Source organism: Hippopotamus amphibius, chromosome 17 (genome assembly GCF_030028045.1).
Source record: "Hippopotamus amphibius kiboko isolate mHipAmp2 chromosome 17, mHipAmp2.hap2, whole genome shotgun sequence".
NCBI classification, from domain to species: domain Eukaryota; kingdom Metazoa; phylum Chordata; class Mammalia; order Artiodactyla; family Hippopotamidae; genus Hippopotamus; species Hippopotamus amphibius.
This window is the reverse complement of record NC_080202.1, coordinates 17,482,056-17,495,559: the sequence shown is the minus strand read 5'-3', so window position 1 is coordinate 17,495,559 and position 13,504 is coordinate 17,482,056. Positions and strand designations below refer to the sequence as shown.

At 49.9% G+C, this 13,504-nt stretch overlaps 1 non-coding gene across 1 annotated transcript; it reads right to left on the bottom strand.

Moving 5' to 3' along the window:
• Positions 1-2,228: 2,228 nt before the first annotated feature.
• On the bottom strand, positions 2,229-2,300 carry TRNAT-CGU (transfer RNA threonine (anticodon CGU)). Its single transcript has one exon. It is a non-coding gene; the product is annotated as a tRNA-Thr (tRNA).
• Positions 2,301-13,504: the final 11,204 nt, after the last annotated feature.

Below are 13,504 nucleotides of genomic sequence, written 5' to 3'. Positions count from 1 at the left end.
GCAAAATTCTCTGACCTGGGTGGCGTTCTTCTTCTAACTCATTAAGACATTCACTTGATTTGTGTAGTTTCTGAAACTGTGTTTTATTGTACAAGAAAAGATTTAAAAATAGGTATCTCCAGTCTGGAATATTGGACTAAAACTGACAGCATGAGGCAAAATGGCAAAAAAAAAACCAAAAAAAACCAAAAAACTTGCCAAATTCTGCTTTGAAGTTAAATAATATTCGCTCGCAGGAAAGAAGCGGCCTGACCTAAAGTAGTTTATACTTTTAAAAATATCCTGGCGGTTTTAGCTGCCCACAAACGGCTGCGTCTGCCTACGTGGCTCTCCAAGGGCAGTCCCAGAGGCCCTGTGTTTGTCCTAGACTCTGGGGGGAGCCACTGTGAGCAGGTTAGAGCTAGGGGAAACTGACAGCAAGGAGGGACTTTGTAGCTCTGGTCCTGCCCATCAGGGAGGACTGGCTATACCTCTGAATGCCAGAGCTAGGGCCATATAGTCTCATCACATGGACTAGCTCAAGGCCTCTCCTTGCTTCTCCAAGGGCCAAGCTCTGAGGTAGAAATTTATAATTTCAAGCCACAAGGCGTTTAGGAAACATTTCTTCCAACTCTCAAATTTTGCAACTAAGGAAGTTGAAGTCCGGGGTATGTAAGTGATTTAACAGGGGTCATGCAATCAACTCAGTACAGGTGTCCCCATCTGCTTCTGCCCTCCCCCTTCAAGCCAATGACCTACCTCCAGCCGCATGGAGGTGAGTGGACTGTAGATACCTGTGGGCCTACAAGGTAATTGCTAGGCCTTTAGGCTCCCACGCTCACCCCCGTGCTTGTGCCTGACCCGCCTTCACTTCTATCTCCTCTTACCAACCTTGACTTGGGATCCATACTTGTCCCCTGCCTCTGGCTTTTCACCTCTGGGAGCCCAAGTTTCCCCCAACATCTGTATGTTGACCTCTTCTGTACCTTGACCCTCTTGTATTGAATTGGCATCCACCCACCTCTGTTGGGGTGGAAATCTCTGCTCCAGCAACTGCAGGAAACCCAATGTCCAGCCTCCGAGTTCCTTCTCATCAGGAATCCAAACTAAGGCACAGGATTCAAGGCCATATCCAGTAGTTCAGGACCTTTCCCCTTTCTATCCCTGAATGTCTGGAAAGTCAATTTGCACTTAGTAACAATCCCATGATGACACTGGTACCCTAGATCAGCATCCCCTTCAAAAGCTGAGTGCATCTCTTCCACTTATTGGAATCTTAGGGGAAAAGATCAATATATTTCCCTGCTCCCTGAACACCCATATCCTGTCTTCTATAACCCTAGACACTGCCCCAAAGAGACTCTGCAGACATTCAATTCACCTGAAGCTCCACGTGGTCCACTGTAAAACGGGGCCTGCAGAAAGGTGTGTTTTCTGGTCACATTAACAGAAGTATGAGATATAGAAGGAGGGAGGTGAAGTTCCATTAATGAGACGACACCTGGAGTAGCATTTTCAGTCCTGAGTGTCACAATTGAAAGAGAGGACAGACAGACCCGAGCATACCAGGAATGAGAGGCACGAAACATCATGTCATATTGGGCTGTTTATCCTAGAAATGACTTGGGGAGTGTCCTACCTGGCTAGGGGCCAGATTCAAAGGATCACACAGGCCTGCGCCAGACTTAAAGGGCCAGTTCACAAGGACTGGGAAAGGAAAAGGCACCCGCCAGCCAGCTGAATGATGTGGTTGGCTTCCTGGACAAGAAGGCAGACAGCGAGCCCCACATGGAGAACTCACCTTTCAAGTAAAAGCCAGAAACCAAAAAACACCGCTCCAGAAACGCAAACGCTCGTTCTGGAAATTTCTCCCACCCTCAAGACTCGTAAAACCAGTGAGACCGGACCTCTACCCCCACCCTACCCGCCGGTGGCGACACTAATGCCTAACGCGGCCTCCTGGTGTCCGGCAACAGGTACCACGGGGATCCCAGGCCAGTCCCTCCCTGCCCAGGGCGGCCGGGTGAACGAGGCTTCGGGCACAGGAGACGCAGGGCGCCCAGCGAAGCGCGGCACAGCCGGTGCCCGAGGGCCCTGGCGCACCGGCCCAGCCGGCGTTGGTGACCGCGGAGCCTGGGGATGGGGGTGGAGCTTCAGGACGCCTGAACAGAACATGAAAAGTAACAAAAAAGGAGGAACGGAGCGGTGCACGTGGGGACACCAACGCCCCACTACCGACCCCAACCTCCAGGCACGGACGGGGTTCGAACCCGCGATCTTCGGTTTACGAGACCGACGCCTTACCACTTGGCCACCGCGCCTGACAGCCGAGGGAGCGGTGGAAGCTCTCAGTGGAGGGGAGGCGGCGCAGGCGCGGGAGGGGCGGTGCTTCGCCTCGCCTCCGGCCCCGCCCCCGGCCCCGCCCTCCCGACCCGCCGGCAGCGACCCAGCTCCCGGAGCCGCTGGGGCCCCGGCTCAGGGCCAAGGCTGGGTGCCCTCGCGTCCTTCCCGCAGCGGGATCCGAACCCGCCGCACCTCCAGCTCCCCGAGGGGCACGGCGCCTGCGGAGAGGCCCGCGGGGGATTCGAACAGAGCGGCGGCTCGCGGAGAGACACCACGAGCGACGCCTTTTACGGAAGCAAGCGGAGACGGCGGCGAGCGAGCCAGGGCAGGCCGTCCACGCGGGTGTCTCGGCCGGCTCCGCTCGCCGCCGTGCGACCTTGGCCGGGTCATTTCCATCCGGTCGGCGGGACACTGAGGCCGCGAGCTGGAGCCGAGGGGGCGAGAAGGGCGGTGCGGGCAGGGGCGGGACCGGCCCTCGGAGAAAGATGCCAGGGAGCCGGGAGGGATGGGGGCCAGGCTGCAGGGGCCGAAGGGAGGTGAGCGCCCCTCGCTGACCACACAGGGGCGGCCGCCCGCGTGAACAAAACCTTCCTCGGTTGCTCTCACTACCCCCTTGACCTTCAGCCCCTGGCACGGGCCTCGTGCTGGAGACTCCAAACAAATATCTGTTTAGACAAGATGGCCTTGCCCGCGAGGGGCAGGCGTGGGCGCGCAAGGAGATGCCCCCAGGGATGTTCCTGGGGACGGTGCTAGAGTGACCAGCGGGAGGCGACCTGAATGGAGAAGTCTGATTGTCCATACCACGGAACAGTAGGTCACTCTTAGAAGGAGTGATCTAGAGTCAAAGGAGTGATTATCAGCATAGAAGGAGCGCAAAAGCACACTTGATTTTAAGATGTAGGACAATACGTACCATTTATTAAAGCAAAGGGAAAGACACACAAAGTAGATAAAAGTAAAAACACTAGAAAAATGGGGGGGGGGGGGGGGGACTGGAGATAGGGACCAAAGGGGACTTTATTGGAAATGTGTCTATTCTGTGAAAGAGGCAAAAAGCTGAGAGCTTGGGGGTATGTAGGTTTTGTATTTTCTTTAAATTATAAAGAAAGGAATTCCCTGGCGGTCCAGTGGTTAGGACAACGCGTCCACTGCAGTTGGGCACGGGTTCGATCCCTCATGGGGGACATAAGATTCCGCATTCCCCCCCGGGGGGGCCAAAATAAAGAAAAATAAAGCAAAAAACCTAAAGAAAGGAAACTAGGTCCCTCTGTCCTTGTTTGGCCTGTGGCCAAAGTGTCTGTTCCAGGAGAGGTGAGTGGGGTGGGTGGGGTAGGGGAGCCCTCCTTTCAGGGCAGGGCAGGGCAACTGCCAACCTCCCTAGGGCCCCAGCCCTCCCCTATGCCGGCATCCCGGGTGGGGACCCAAACCAGACCAATCCTTACAGTGCCGACCCTGCCATCTCTGCTCAGAGTCATCCTTGCTTATTTGTAGGAATTTTTTGAAAGTAGTTTGTGGAGATTTGGGGAAACCTGGGAAAAGCTATAAAAATTACTGTCAACCATTTTTAAAACCTACAATAGTGTTAACTACAGGGCCATGGCTGTGTAACAGATCTCTGGAACTTTTTCATCTTACAAAATGTAAACTCTATACCCACTGACCAGCAACTCCCCTTTTCCTCCTCTCCCAGCCCCTGGCAACCACCATTCTGCTGTTTGTAACAATTTGACTACTGGGGTACCTCATATACGGGTTTTTCTTTTTGTGACTGGCTTATTTCAGTGAGCATGAGGTCCTCAAGTTTCATCCGTGTTCCTCGACGTATGACATGATTTCCTTTTTTAAGGCTCAGTATTCCGCTGTATGTTTCTTTACTGATCTATCACTAGACATTTAGTTTACGTCCACCTCTTGGCTGTTGGGAATCATGTTGTGATAAACATGGGGGTACATATATATCACGATCCTGTATTCTTTTTGATGTATACCCAGAAGTGGGAATGCTGGATCATACGGTAATTCTAGTTTTAATTTTTTGAGGCACCTTGTTTTCTATAGTGGCTACACCATTATACAGTCCCACCATCTGTGCACAAGGGTTCAAATTTCTCCACATCAGTGCCAATACTTCTTTTGTTTTTATAGTGGCCATCCTAATAGGTGTGAGGTTGTGTAATTTCATTATGCTTGGATTTGTATTTTCCTGATTAGTTATGTCGAGCACATTTTCAGATGCTTGTTGGTCATTTGTTTTTATTTGGAGAAATGTCAATTCAAGTTCTTTGCTAATTTTTAAATCAGGTTATTGGGGTTTTGTTCGGGCTTTTTTAGTTGTAGGTGTTCTTTATATATCCTGGATGTTAACATCTTATCACATATGTGGTTTGCAAATATTTTCTCCCATTCCTTAGCTTGATTTTTCACTGTTGATTGTTTCCTTTACTGCGCAGAAGTTTTCTGTTTGATGTAGTTCCATTTGTCTATTTTTGTCTTTGTTGTTTTTTTTTTTTTTTTTGCTGTCCTCTTTGAGTAATCATTGGCAAATCGAATGTCCTGAAGCTTTCTCCCTATTTTTTTCTTCTAAGAGTTATATCAACTCAGATCTTACGTTTGGGTCGTTAGTCTATTCTGACTTAATTTTTGTATGTGGTGTAAACATCCAACTTCATTATTCTGCATGTGGATGTGCAGCTTTCCTGGCACCATTTGTTGGAGAGAGGAAAGTTTTTAAAAACATAAAAAGAATTCAAAGGACCTGTAGTTTTACCACCATAGAGAAGTACAGTGCCTGCATTCTTGTATGTATAAAACACACTAATTCATTTATTCCAAGATACACGGGTTTTTTCCCCACATTTTAACAAGTTAGAAATCAGTATGATGGATTACAATTGATAGTCTCACAATTAAGAGGCTTTTTTTTTTTTTACTGGCACATAAGTTTTTTAAATTGAATTTGGTGGAATGGAGTATATATATAATACAGTTAGGAGAGTCACTCATATTTTCACATTCGTATATTTCACAGTGTCCTCACTTTTCTCACCATTGTAAGATGAGCACATCCCATGCCCTTAAAAGTGGATCATTTCATGGACTGTAACTGGGGTACAACTCTGGTACAGGATGTTGACAGCAGGAGAAGCTATGCATTGGGGGTAGGAGGGGTAATATGGTAACTGCTTGCCACTCAGTTTTGCTGTGGACCTAAAACGGCTCTAAAAGATAAAGTTTATTTTTTTTAATACCTTGAAAAGACACTCAAGAAGTAGGTAATTCTTGAATCCTCTGCTCTGAGTCCCATGCTGTGAGTCACGGGCCAACCCTGGGCTGCATGGGGGCTGCTCCTTGGTGGGGGTCCCTGTGGGTCTGTCCAGGTCCACGTCGCAGCTGGGTAAGCCCAGGAGCCTGGTTTTGTCCTTATTCCAGGAGTGAGCAGCCGTAAGAGCACGGTCTAACTGGTTTCCTAAACTCATGTGTACCATGTTTATTTTGTGTGTTTATTTTTATTAATTTTTTGGCTGTGTTGGGTCTTTGCTGCTGCGTATGGGCTTTCTCTAGTTGTGGCAAGTAGGGGCTACTCTTCTTTGTGGTGTGTGGGCTCTAGGCACTTGGGCTTCAGTAGCTGCGGTGTGTGGGCTCAGTAGTTGTGGCTCTGTTGCAGAAGTTGGTCCCTGGAGAAACCAGGCTTCACTCTCAGAGGGTTGGAGAACTCAGGTTTATTAAACCTGCGGCCCCAGATGAGCTAACGCTCCAAAGTTCTGGGCCCCGAACTCAGGGTGAGTTTTACTTTTAGAGTGCACATGTTTACAGAGCCTGAAAGTTTCCAAACAGAAACTTACAAGAGCAGGTGCAGAACATTCCATTTTTTAGCAAAACATCTTAAAGTTACATTGAATTGTTAGGTCATCCTGTTTTTCTGTTTTTCTCCAGGCAGCAAGCATATTTCACAAAAGCAAAACAAGCTGGAGTTGTTTTTAGCTGAGTGTAAGTTTCTAACTTTCCTCCTCAGCTCTAGGGCTCTAGAGCGCAGGCTCAGTAGTTATGGTGCACGGGCTTAGTTGCTCTGCGGCAAGTGGGGTCTTCCCAGACCAGGGCTTGAACCTGTGTCCCCTGCATTGGCAGGAGGGTTCTTAACCACTGCACCACCAGGGAAGTCCCACCATTTTTAATGTAGAGCTTTTGCCTTGGGAAAGATGCTCTGAAATTTGACCAAAAGGTGAGAGCTGGTTCCAGAACACGGAGCTCCTAGCTGACAATCAAGCCATACCTACGTCCATGTCCTGCAGTCATAAGATCATACAGTCATTCAGCAGATCCTCGGTGAGCACCTGCTAGGTGCCTGACTGTTCTCGGTGCCAGGGCTATAGCAGTAAACTAAGCATTACAGATCCGTGCCCTCATGGAGCTTCTTTTTTTCCTATTTTTTTGGCTGCACTGTGTGGCACGCGGCATCTCAGTTCCCTGAGCTTCTATTCTTAAATAAGCAAAACATATATCAGATGGTGATAAGTACTACGGAGAAAAATAAAGCAGAGAAGAAGGATGGAAAGTTCTGCAGGTAGGATGGAGGGTTGTAAAAGTAGAGAGAGGTAGTAGATTAATTGCAATGACAAATCCTTTGCTGCTTTTCCCATCCAGAGGTAGAGTCTGTTCCCCATCTTGGAGGATGGGCTGACCACCCGGCTTGCCTTGACCAGTAGAATGTGGTGAAAGTGATGGTGTATACGTTCTAAAGCTCAGGTCTCAAGACATCTCGTAGCTTCTGCTTCACTATCTTAGAAGCCTGTCCTGAGACCACTGTGTAAGGAAGGCAGTCCAGCTATTGGAGGATGAGAGGCCGTGAGGCACCTCCCAGCCAGAGCCCCAGCACCACCTGCCAGACATGTCAGCGTGGCCACCTCAGGCCTCCCAGCCCAGCTGACCCTTCAGCTGAGGGCAGCCGCCTGAGTGAACCCAGGTACACCCTGCAGAGGAGCTGCCAGCATGCCCACAAAATGGGGGAAAGAATAAATTGGTCTTATTGTAGGGTTCTGAGAGTAGTATGTTACTTGGCAATAATCGTTCCTAGATATAGGAGGTTACACACAGCGAACACGCTTTCTGGTTCTAGGTTTGTGGGCTGGTGGTTATGGAGTAAATGAAACTTTTGTGACTCTGGATGAATGTGGCAGGGGCCATGCCCAGTGGCCCCTCAGAGGTTATTTAATCTCAATTTCCTCATCCACAAAATGGGAGAGTTTGTTAGCTATGAGCCACAGCCCTGCGTTAATTAAAAATCGAACCGCCTTCTTCATTATTCACTGCCAAAATGAGCAGGGGGTGACATGCCGCTTGAGCCTTTTTCCGTAGGTGCAGTAGCAACCCGGCACGTTCCCTTTCGTCAAGTTTCACAGTCCCTTTGCCAGCATGAAAGCTCTAAATTAAGGCTGCTGTTAGGAGGAGAAAAGTCAGCACAGCTTGAAACCTTTTTGCAGAGTGTATGGCCACATGTGTAGACATTTAAGTTAAGGCTGGTTTTCATACTTGGCGGTTAATGCAGTTTGATTTTTTTCCCTCTTTCTTGCCCTTCCACAGTGCTTACTAAGTTACCTTTTCCTGACTCCTCCACCCATTGGTAGAATCTTCCCTAACAAAATGCTTGCAGGTGGCTGTAATTTAAAGATGCGGCGAGGGCTCACAGGCTACATGACGGGGGGAGGGATAAATTGGAAGATTGGGATTGACACACACATACTACTATATATAAAACAGATAACTACACAAAAATAGAAAGGAAGATCAATGGAATAGAATAGAGAACTCAGAAGTAAGCCCAAACTCATATGGGCACCTTATCTTTGACAAAGGAGGCACGAGTATACAATGGAAAAAAGACAGCCTCTTCAATAAGTGGTGCTGGGAAAATTGGACAGCAACATGTAAAAGAATGAAATTAGAACGCTTCCTAACACCATACACAAAAATAAACTCCAAATGGATTCAAGACCTACATGTAAGGCCAGACACGATAAAACTCCTAGAGGAAAACATAGGCAGAACACTCTTTGACATACATCAAAGCAACATCCTTTTTGACCCACCTCCTAGAATCATGGAAATAAAATCAAGAATAAACGAATGGGACCTCATGAAACTTAAAAGCTTTTGCACAGCAAAAGAAACCATAAACAAGACTAAAAGGCAACCCTCAGAATGGGAAAAAATAATTGCCGATGAAACAACGGACAAAGGATTAACCTCCAAAATATACAAGCAGCTCATGCAGCTTCATACCAAAAAAGCAAATAACCCAATCTACAAATGGGCAGAAGACCTAAATAGACATTTCTCCAAAGAAGACATACAGATGGCCAACAAACACATGAAAAGATGCTCAACATCACTCATCATCAGAGAAATGCAAGTTAAAGCCTCAATGAGGGATCACCTCACACCAATCAGAATGGCCATCATCACAAAGTCTGGAAACCACAAATGTTGGAGAGGGTGTGGAGAAAAGGGAACTGTCCTGCATTGTTGGTGGGACTGTAAGTTGGTACAGCCACTATGGAAAACAATTTGGAGGTTCCTTAAAAAACTACACATAGAACTACCATATGATCCAGTCATCCCACTCCTGGGCATATACCCAAAGAAAACCATAATCCCAAAAGAAACTTGTACCATAATGTTTATTGCAGCACTATTTACAATAGCCAGGACATGGAAGCAACCTAAATGCCCATCAACAAATGAATGGATACAGAAGATGTGGCATATATATACAATGGAATATTACTCAGCTATAAAAAGGGATGAGATGGAGCTATATGTAATGAGGTGGATAGAACTACAATCTGTCATACAGAGTGAAGTAAGTCAGAAAGAGAAGGACAAATATTGTATGCTAACTCACATATACGGAATCTAAAAATGGTACTGATGAACTCAGCGACAAGAACAAGGAAGCAGATACAGAGAATGGACTGGAGAACTCGAGGTATGGGAGGGGGCGGGGGGTGAAGGGGAAACTGAGAAGAAGCGAGAGAGTAGCACAGACATATATATACTACCAACTGTAAAATAGTCAGTGGGAAGTTGTTGTATAACAAAGGGAGTCCAACTCAAGGATGGAAGATGCCTTAGAGGACTGGGGCAGGGAGGGTGGGGGGGACTCGAGGGGGGGGCGTCAAGGAAGGGAGGGAATATGGGGATATGTGTATAAAAACAGTTGATTGAACCTGGTGTACCCCCCCAAAAAAAAAAAAAAAAACAAAACAGATAACTAATACGGACCTACTGTATAGCACAGGGAACTCTACTCAATACTCTGTAATGACCTATAAGGGAAAAGAAGCTAAAAAAAGAGTGGATATATGTATATAACAGATTCACTTTGTTGTACACCTGAAACTAACACAGCATTGTAAATCAACTATACCCCCAATAAAAATTTAAAAAAAAGTCAGGCCTCCTCAGAAGGCCCCAAACAAGGCAGGAGGCTTAGCGAGCACTGGCGCGCAACAGCTATGGCCCTTAGGACCCTTCCTTTCCCTGAACAGGGTGGATTTCTTTTGGGAAAGATAAATCTTCTGAAAAGAAGCCTGGTAGAGCTGAAACTGCCGAAGACCTGCTCTTTTGTGCATCTATTGCTGTGTGACCAACTACCTCAAAACGTAGAGGTATGCACAGAGAGATGAGGTGGGGCTCCTTTGTGCCCTCCCCCACCTCGAAAAATGGAGACATTTGAGGGCTCTCTAGCGGGACAGGTTGGACTAGATCCTTTCCTAGTCTCCTTCCAGCCTTGACCGCCTCCAGAGCGGACGGTTACAACATCCCCTCCCCACACCCCCCAACACCACCACGACTGCAGGTCAAAGCACTGAGGGTCTGGCCTGACGTTGCCGGAGACCAGAAGAGTCCAGCTTTTGGTCTGGGCGTCACCTGCTGGACTGGATAACTGAGAAGGCCGTGTGGAAACACAGGGGGCCAGTTAGGCTAGAACGTAGGAGAGGAAGGTCTCACAGGCTCCTCTGGGCTCGGTGCCACCAAACAGAATATGGAAACTGGGCCCAAACTCCTGCGACTTTGCCCTCTGGGTTTGGGCCTTTCAGGAGCTCCAGCAATTTTTTTTTTAAAACCCAGAAGACACACCAGTGTCATGGAGCCCAAATCAGAACCCAATTCCAAAGTCAGAGCTTGCAGGGAAAGCCAGGGCCAAACCAGGGATGGCAGGAGAATGCAGGCAACTTCCTGCGGCCCCAACCCAGCCACCTGGGGAGTTCCAGAAGGACCGGCTTGGAGCTGGCTCTGGGCTTCCTGGGCCCTGGAGCCCCCAACCTTGCCCCCACGGGCCCGGGGCACTATTGACCCCTCAGCCCACATTATGGTGTAGCCCGGCCGACCAGGCTGAGCCACGGTGGAACCACCATCCTTCCTAGGCCTCTGCGCCTGTCCCTCGTCAGTGCAAAGGCACAAGTTCCACCTGTGCGCCCGTGCTCCTGTACAGGTTCCCCCCCCCCCACCATGCCAATCACTCAGAACACGGTGAGCTCCAAAACACGCAAGCTGCACAAACCACCTCATCAACGTCTCTCATGAGCCGAACACTGCGTTAGGCCCGGGGATTAGGGAGGGGATGGGGCTGTGGGGGAGGAATGTTTCCAAATTCCACTTCTCTGCAGCTCAAAGGTCAGAGAGCAGCCAGCCAGGTGGACCGACTGAACCCGACTCACCCCTCACCGAGGGCCCCCTGCTCACCACGGGTCTCTGGACCCCACGGCTAGTGGGGCTACACCTCCTCTCCTGAGGGTTCCGGGCCCACAAGTGAGGGGCTGTGGGAATAGCTGGGTGTAGTTTAGTCATTTTCTGGGGATGGGTTGGCTGGGTGGACCCTCCCAGCAAGGCCGTGAGAAGTCTGGCTCCCTTGCCCAAGCGACCACCCAAACCTGGTGATTCCAACTCCCTGTCTCATGAAGCCAAAAAACCAGGTCCTACCTGAGTCCAGGCTGCCTTCGTCTCGTTTCCCTTCCCAGCAACCTACCCGGTCCCACTGCCGCTCTGTGAAACTCAGCAGTGACCAAGCCGCCCCGGGCTTAAGAGCCTTTCAGTGGTTGCCACGGCCCTGCCCCCTGCCCTCCGCCCTTTGCCCTCTGCCCTGCTAGTTCTCTTAGGGCCTTTGCACCTGTTGTTCTCTGTGTCCTTCCTAACCCCCCTCACCTGGCCATCTCCATCTCCTCCTCCAGGCCTAGTTGAAATCTCCCGACTCCTCAAATGATTTCAGGAGTGATTTTGCACCCGTGATTCTCAGCCCTGGCTACCACGTAGCTGGAGTCACCGGGCGGGGGGGTGGGATCTTTGGGAAAAAACCCAGTGTCTAGCCCCACCCCTCACCACCTGAATCCAAATCACCGTGCTGGGGCCCTAGATCCACACGGTTTAAAATTCCTCCAGGTGATTCAAATACGCGGCCAAGTTTGAGAACCTCCCTTTCTAGAAGCTGCTGTGCCTTGAGGTTGGGGAGCACACTTGTTTTGCTGTCACAGACTCAGCACCTCACCCTACGCTGAGCGTCTGTCAGGTGCTGATGAAATGTTTGCCTAGTGGATGAAGAGATCCACCCTCGGCCCTCCAGGCTCTACACAGCCTCAGCCGTCCCATCTCCCCAGCCCCACTTCTCCACCCACCTCCTGGCCACAGTACCCTGAAACGGCCGTGCTTTCCACAGGCCCCCCCCCACATGTGATTCCCAGATGCTGCGATTCTTCAGGGCTCCGCTGATACGCCCCTTCCTCGGGGAAGCTGTCCCTGATGCCCAGTGGCCTCAATCCCCGTGCCCCCAGCTCCCATCCCCACCCCCCGCCGACTTTTCCCTTGGTACCTCTCGTCACCCGGGAGTCACCTATGCCTCTTCCCTCCCCCAAGAGGCAGGAGCCTCTGCTGTCTTTGGGTACCAGAACCCCAGGGCCTGGCACAAAGCTTGTCACAGAGCCGGTGCCCAGTAGATCGTCTGTTGGTTGAGTGATGTTGTATCCAGGTATTTTTGACCCTTCAGGAGACTTTGTCCTGGGACCAGATGACTCTAAAACGCCCTAAATTCGAGGTCATGGTCAGTTAGCGAGATCCAGCAACGGAACACTTTCGCAGGAACCGTGACCTCTACGTGGCGTAGGGACATCGTTCGTAATAAAGAGGGTGGAGAAATGGTCTCCAAGACTCAGGGGTGGAGACCCGCCTGTGCAGGGGGCCCAGCCTGCACACACTGCAGGGCTTGCTCTCCCCTCTCTCCAGAAGAGTAAACTGAGTGCAACTGTGTCCCCCCACAAAAGATACGTTGTAAAGTCCTAAGCCCTGTACCTGTGAACACAGCCTTCTTTGGAAATAGGGTGCTGGCAGTTGTGATTACGTTGTGGTCATACTAAAGCAGGGTGGCCCTAATCCAATGTCTGGTGTCCTCATAAGAAGAGCAAGATTTGGACACAGAGATACCCAGACGGAAGATGGCCATGTGACAACAAAGGCAGAGATCGGAGTGATGCGGCCACGAACCAAGGAGCATCACGGACCGCAGGCAACCCCCAGCCAGGAGAGGTGTGCAGCAGACCCTCCCTCAGCGCTTGCGGAAGGAACCAAGCCTGCTGACACCTTGATCTCAGGCTTCTGGCCCCCAGAGCTGTGCGAGAATAAATTTCTGTTGTTTTCAGCACCACCCCACTCCCCGCCCCTCCCTGTTCGTGGTACTTTTTTTGGCGGGGGGGGGGGGGGGGCGGCATGCCATGTGGCCTGCAGGATCCTCCCCAACCAGGGATCGAACCTGTGCCCCCTGCAGTGGGAATGCAGAGTCTTGACCACTGGACCGACAGGGAAGTCCCCTGCAATACATTTTTACAGCTGCCCGAGAAAACTAGTTTATAGAGGAGATATTCTGCAAAGGAGCCTTTGGGGGAAGATGAGTTTTGCCTCCCCAAATCCAGATTCTGACTCTGCAAGCATTTGCTGGATCTCCATCTGGTGACCTGACTCCGTGGGTAGGAACTGCTACTTCCTTCACTTTACAGATGAGGCAACCGGAACTCAGATAACTTGCTTAGTCGCACAGAAGGAAGTCATACAGTGGGGGTCTGATTTCAAGTGCACGAATTTTTCCATGAACACCGAGTTGGTGCTCAGAAAATGCTTCGTGGCCTAATTATTGTGAAAT